This window comes from Ceratotherium simum, chromosome 1 (assembly GCF_057802395.1).
Source record: "Ceratotherium simum simum isolate JZ-2026a chromosome 1, ASM5780239v1, whole genome shotgun sequence".
In the NCBI taxonomy this organism is placed as follows: domain Eukaryota; kingdom Metazoa; phylum Chordata; class Mammalia; order Perissodactyla; family Rhinocerotidae; genus Ceratotherium; species Ceratotherium simum.
In genome coordinates, this window is record NC_141900.1 from 96,516,523 (window position 1) to 96,523,008 (window position 6,486).

Genomic DNA, 6,486 nt, shown 5'->3' on the forward strand with positions numbered 1-6,486 from the left:
GACGTTGAAATTAAAATGATAGAAGAAGTTATAACAAGCAAACAATTAGCTTAAGAAACCTAGAGGTTTGTATAATATTAGAAACAGTAGACTTAAGGCAAGAAACATTACCAGATGTAGAGGGCCTTCTCAGATATTCCAGGATAATCGCCCCATCTCAAGAGCCTTAACTTAATCATGACTTCAAAGTCCTTTCTGCCATCTAAGGTAACATTCACAGGTTCCGGGAAGTAGAGTGTGGATTGTTTTTTAGGGGCGGGCCATTATGCAGCTACCACGACCTATAATTGAAAGCTTTCCCACAAAGAAAACTCCTGGCCTAGATGTTCTCACTGATGAAAACTTCCATACACTTTAGGAGGAAATAATACTAAGATTTTCCAGAAAGTAGAAAAAGAGGACGTATTTCCCAGTTCATTTTATGATAACCAAAATTACTGGATACCAAAACCTGACAAAGACCTTATAAGAAACAAAAACTATAGGCCAATATCTCTTACAAACATAGAAGTAAAAATCATGAATAAAAAGGTAGCGAAAAGAAGTCAGCAATATAAAAAGGGGATAATATATTCCACTTAACTTTTTCCAGTCGATTTCCCCTGAGCACCAAGGCAATCACTTTTGGGGTTTCCTTAAACATAGATTACGATTATTTTGTCTATTCCAGGGCATTTTCTAATGGAGTCACAAAGTATGCATTCTTTGGTGTCTGGCTTCTTTTATTCAGTGTAATGTACATGAGATTCATCCGTATTGTGTATCTCAGTAGTTTGTTACTTTTCATGGCTGAGTAGTATTTCCTCATATGGATACACAGTGGATTCTCATTCTCCATGGTAGTTGAGTTCTATAAAGTTGCTGGGAACACTGAATTAGAGAATCCTGAATCATTGCTCATAGGAGAAACACTGGCATAGGTTCCTGTGAGCCTCTGTCACAGCATTTTCATCAACTGATCAACACATAACCTTATTTTATGTGTGCTTGTGTTCAAAGACACCTTACTTAATATGCATTGTTGATTCATTAACACTGAACTCACAGCCAACAGCGTGATAACACATGCCTGAATGAAGCTTATCTAACACTTATTTTAGATAATGAAGCTTATCTATCACTTATTTAAGCTTATTTTCTCCATAGACACATCACAGCTTTCTTGCGGTTAGCAACACTACAGAGCGTTTCAGCACTATGCTTGGGGTCCATCTTAAACTGCAAAATCATCAACGAAAAGCACAAAATGTGAAAAACAAGGCACTAATTAGCCCGCTGAAACAATGCTTGTTTACAGTATGGGAGCTGAGATGAGGCAGGCTGTTGCCTTCTTCACCCTCATTGGGAACATGTGCATCGGGCGACTCAAAAGTTTCACTGCTCTAAGCATGCACACGCATGTCCATGAATGATCTTGAAAGCACTGCAAATATTAATTTTGGAGTTACAAAAAAATTTTAGGGAGTAGATGAATGGGCAAATACAGAATGTGTGATTAATGAGGATCGACTGTATTGTTCTCTTATTGATGGATATTTGTTTTGTGTCAGTTGCTGTAATGAATTATACTGCTATGAACATTCTAATAGAAGTCTCTGTGAGGGCATGTGTTTTCATTTTTCTTAGGTAAAAACCTGGGAGCAGAAAAGCTGGATCATAGGGTAAGTGTATACTTAGCTTTCAAGAAACTGAAAAATTTTTTCCCAATGGGCTTTCTGGTTTACACTCCTTCCTACTTCTCAATTGTCTACTGGACTCCTGTGGCCTTAAGCAACACTGGGCAGATATCTAGAGTAACTGAACCATGCTTGAATTAGGGAAGCTGATTTTGCAATAAGGATTCTGAGAGAAAGAGTCCACCCTCCTCGGATTTCCTCATTTGCTAGCAGCCTTCCTTCACATTTCTCCAACAGTCAACTCATGACCCAACACAGCTGCTCAGAGGCTCACAGGCAGATGCTAGGACAGAGGCGTCCTGGGCAGCTGTCAGCACAGTTCCCATGGGGACGATGATCTCTGGGATGTGTCCTTACTTCACAATATAATTACTGACTCCTGATATGTTGATGTCATTTCTGGGATCTGCACAGGGTTAACACTGAAATGAAAGTTTCCTGTAACTTCCTGCAGAAGGCTGTGGGGATGGGCCCAATGTAATCTCATTTCAAGAGATTATGAATTAATACAACATTTTGGAGAAGGATTTGGACAGTTAATAAATTTAATGTAGTAATTTAGGAAGCTATAACAGTACAAATGTACAGTCTTATGTGTGAAGATATTTATTGCAGCATCATTTACACTGCTAAAAACCTAGAAAAAACCCAATGTTCATCAGCAGGGTACTCATTAAATAAATGATATTTTTTCATATGTTAAATACTTATTTAGCAATCACTTGAAGTGTAAGAGATATATGAGTGCTAATACGGAAAGGTGTAATGCACACACACATATACATATAACGCAAAGAAAGTAGCAGGACAATATGTTTCTTAAAATAACAAGTAAAGACCATATGGAGACATGCATGTATATGCATAGAAAATTTCTGTGTGGACACAGTGGAAACTAATAACAGTGTTTAGCTCTAGGAGATGGATCAGGAAAATCTGGCATTGGTAAGAGGGACATTTGCATTTTGTTTTTTATCCCTCTACAAAATTTTATTTTTTTACCCTGAGTTCTGCTAATTTTATGATAAATGGAAGTTGTATTTTAAATTGTAAATATAAATATTTTAAGTGTTTTTTGGTATTTTATTCAGCTCCCCAGCCATCCTCACTATTACACTATTTTTTGTCAGTTCTGTGTGTTGGTTCTTCAGCCTTTACCTCTCACTTCAAGCAGCTCAGGAAGGTGCCCTGGTATCATTGAAGACGTAGAAGGGAAAATATGGTCAACACCACAGTTGGAATGGATCACGTTGGAGAGGCTGGGACGGGCTGTGGCATTAGCAGATCCCGAGGTTGGTTTGTGTGGCAGATCCTCTCTATTTTCCTTTTACGGGAGTTCCTGTAACTGTGGTCAGAGGTTGTCTGGTAGACAGAGTGCAGAGATCATCTGGAGAAGATGAGATTCTTAGGGCTTTGAGATGAAGAAAAACCTTTTGACAGAGGCTATTTGGTGGCCATTGGGGTTTTGATGTGTGTCTTGGAGCCATTTGTAGTGTCTTTTGCTTGTGAGTCACTTAGGCTCTGCAGGGCTAAATGGAATCAGGGAGAGGCACAGAAGAGGGCAGAGGGCTGGCAATTTACTGCCAGGACTGTTTGATGATAACCAGCACTTGGGGTCTGGGAGGAAGGTGGCCTGGGCATTGAGAAACTCGTGATTAGGTGATTTCAAGCTTGCCCATAACACAAAACTTTTCCATGTTCTAAAATCTGATTAGCCTCAGGAGGGAAAGGTGAAAGTTTCTCTGGCTTTCCCTTGACTGCATCCCTGGAGTTTCTCTGAACTTGACAAATTTAGTTCCTCGGTGAATAACTCTCCTTGAGGACAGAGAGGAGAAGGGAAGAAGGAGGGAGAGAGATAGAGGGAGACAATTGGACTCCCACAGCACTCTTATTACAGGAATTTTTCCTAATTGCTGGTGTGAAGAGTTTCCTCTTTCACTGAGGGTGAAGACAGCAGCAGCTTGCTCTGCCCAGCACTAGTCAGGCAGGAGGCAGCCTGGGCTGATCCCTGGAGAGCCATAGAACTTTCCAGTCCAGTCCCCTTCTCTGGAGGCAAGTGTCTGCCCTGGGTTCCCCTCTGTGAAGGAGAGAGTAGGAGAGGATCAGGCTGGGAAGTTCTGGGCTTTGCTGCTGTCTAGAACAAGAACACCTAGAGTGTGAAGAGTGGACTAAGGGAGGTGCATAATGGATGAGCTCTACATCAAATCCTTCCTCCACAGCAGAGAGCATAGATGAGAACTAATAAGAAGAAAATACAGCCTATCGAGAGGATAGAGTGTGAAGAAATTCATATGTTGTTTTAGAGAAGATGATTGGGGAAGGGCCCATGGATTGGAGACATTTGAGCAATGACCTGCATGTGGTTAAGGAAGGTGTCCAGACATCCTAAGGAGATCAATGTGATCCATTTTGTTGTTTTCTGACACTTTTCCTTACTTGTAGGACTCTGGAGAAATTGGGAGGACACAGATAAGTAGTTATTCTCTGCAGACTTTTCCAAGCTGCTCTAGGGGCTCATACCACGGCCAGTTGGAAATAGAGACACACTTCCCATTTGGAGGTCTTGTCCCCTTGCTGGAATTAGAGATGTGAGACCTGGGGAAGGCAGAGGGTGTTGCCTCTAAACCATGGCTGTTTTCTTGTCTCCTGATCCTAGAGTGGAGATCATGCAGGACAGAAGGGAGTTGGGGAGGAAAGTCCCAGCTTCTTCTTCACTCCTTCCAGACCCTGCCTCCATGCTGTCATCTGGTGACAAAAGGAATCAAAATCAGAGCTAGAGGTCACCAAGTGGGAGCTGGTGAGGCTCTTCCTGCTTGAAGGAGACACATTCACTGAAATGAGAGGTTGAGGTTGGCTTTCATCATAAGAATAAGCAGAAAGAAGTAGGTAATCCACTCTAGGGAGCCAGTTCCCCAGAAGTCGGGGAAAGATTCAATACTTTGTCTAAAATAGTTCTTATCTTATGACAATGTCCTGCAGAGCCCTCCTCCCTGTCAGCCAGCCCTACCAACAGGCAGAAACGGTGATAAAGAGAACTGATGTGAAAACTTTAGAGGGAACATAAGGCAAATGAAGCCTACATTCAGGGGAAATAAAGGAAAGAAGCAACCGTATCTGGGAGGGATTGGCTAGGAATACTTTCTTGTAACAGTTGTGTTCAGTAGTTTTTGGAGGACACAGACATAACAGGCACAGAAAACCATTTAAGGCATTCAGGATGGAAGGAATGGTGGTATAAACGAGCCCATTGTGGTCAAGGAAGTAGACAGGATGGGAGATCAGAGCAGAGTAGGAGGCAGGATGTCCAGTGAATTGAGAGACAAGGGTGCATCCTGGAGTGGGTGGGTTTTCATGTCTAGGATGTGGTATTGGTTACTATTTCTTATCTTCTTAGACATATGCATTTATCTTCATATATTATATATTTTCTTCATAAAACAGCTTTGTACAGACAATAGAGGAAGATGAACCCAATTGGTCCTGATGTGGAGCCTAAGAGCAGAGGGGATATTTCCTCAACCTGGAAATATCTTTAGTTCTTTGAAATTAGAAATATGTTTTCTCTCCTTTGCTCTCTAGATTTCACAAAGAGCAAGAGCACAGGACTAAATGTTGAAGATCTACTCTAGTGCCATTGAATTTTATCTCCTTGGCTTCCATGGCTCCAAAGAACTACACACTATTTTTTTAGCCACCTTCTTCTTCCTCTACTCAGTGACATTTATTGGAAACACGGTCATCATCATAATGGTCTGTGTTGATAAACGTCTGCAGTCCCCCATGCATTTCTTCCTTGGTTACCTCTCTGTCCTGAAGATCCTGATCACATCTGTTGCTGTCCCCTTGATGCTCTGGGGGTTGCTGCTCCCTGGGAAGCAGGCAATATCTTTGACTGCATGCGCTGCACAACTTTATTGGTACCTTTCATTGGGTACATCAGAGTTGGTATTACTGGGAGCAATGGCTGTGGACCCTTACGTGGCTGTCTGTAAGCCTCTGAGGTACAATATTATTATGAGCAGCCACACCTGCATCTGGGTGGTAATTGTGTCATGGATGTTTGGGTTTCTGTTTCAAGTCTGGTCAGTCTATGGCACATTTCAGCCTACTTTCTGCAAATCAAATGTGTTAGACCGTTTTTACTGTGACCAAGGGCAACTGCTCAAACTATCCTGTGATGACAGCCATTTCACAGTTTGTTCTTTTTTTTAATGGCTCTTTTCATTATTGTTGGTTCTTTGATCCCTACAATTGTCTCCTATACCTACATCATCTCCAGCATCCTCAAGATCCCCTCAACCTCTGGCCGGAGGAAAGCCTTCTCTACGTGTGTCCCATTTCACCTTTGTCGTGCTTGGCTATGCCAGCTGCCTGTTCCTCTACATGAAACCCAAGTGAAACCCAAGCAAATGCAGGCAGCTGAGTACAATAGGGTGGCGTCATTGATGGTTTCAGGGATGACCTCTTTTATGAATCCTTTTATCTTCACCCTCCGGAATGACAAATTCATAGAGGCCTTTCTAGATGTCATGAAACGCTGCTGTCTACTCCTCGGGGATTAGGAGTTGCTGTCCAAGGACAGTCACAGAGTCATCATCATGGACCTGGGTAATCTGAAAGCACTCATTCAAATCTGAAATGATCATTTTCATCATCAAATAGTTTATGATCTGACAGTGCTCCATTTTGTAACTGGATGGTTCCTACACGGGAGTTCACTTTATTAACTTTTAAGTGCAATGCATATGTTTATACACATTTCTGAAGTTATAATACGTCTTACAATATAATTTGACAAGTGTAAATATAT

General features: G+C 41.6%; 1 pseudogene; it reads left to right on the plus strand.

The window, feature by feature from the left end:
- Window positions 1–5,285: 5,285 nt before the first annotated feature.
- On the plus strand, window positions 5,286–6,238 carry LOC101392440 (olfactory receptor 9A1-like; annotated as a pseudogene).
- The last annotated feature ends 248 nt before the right edge of the window (window positions 6,239–6,486 follow it).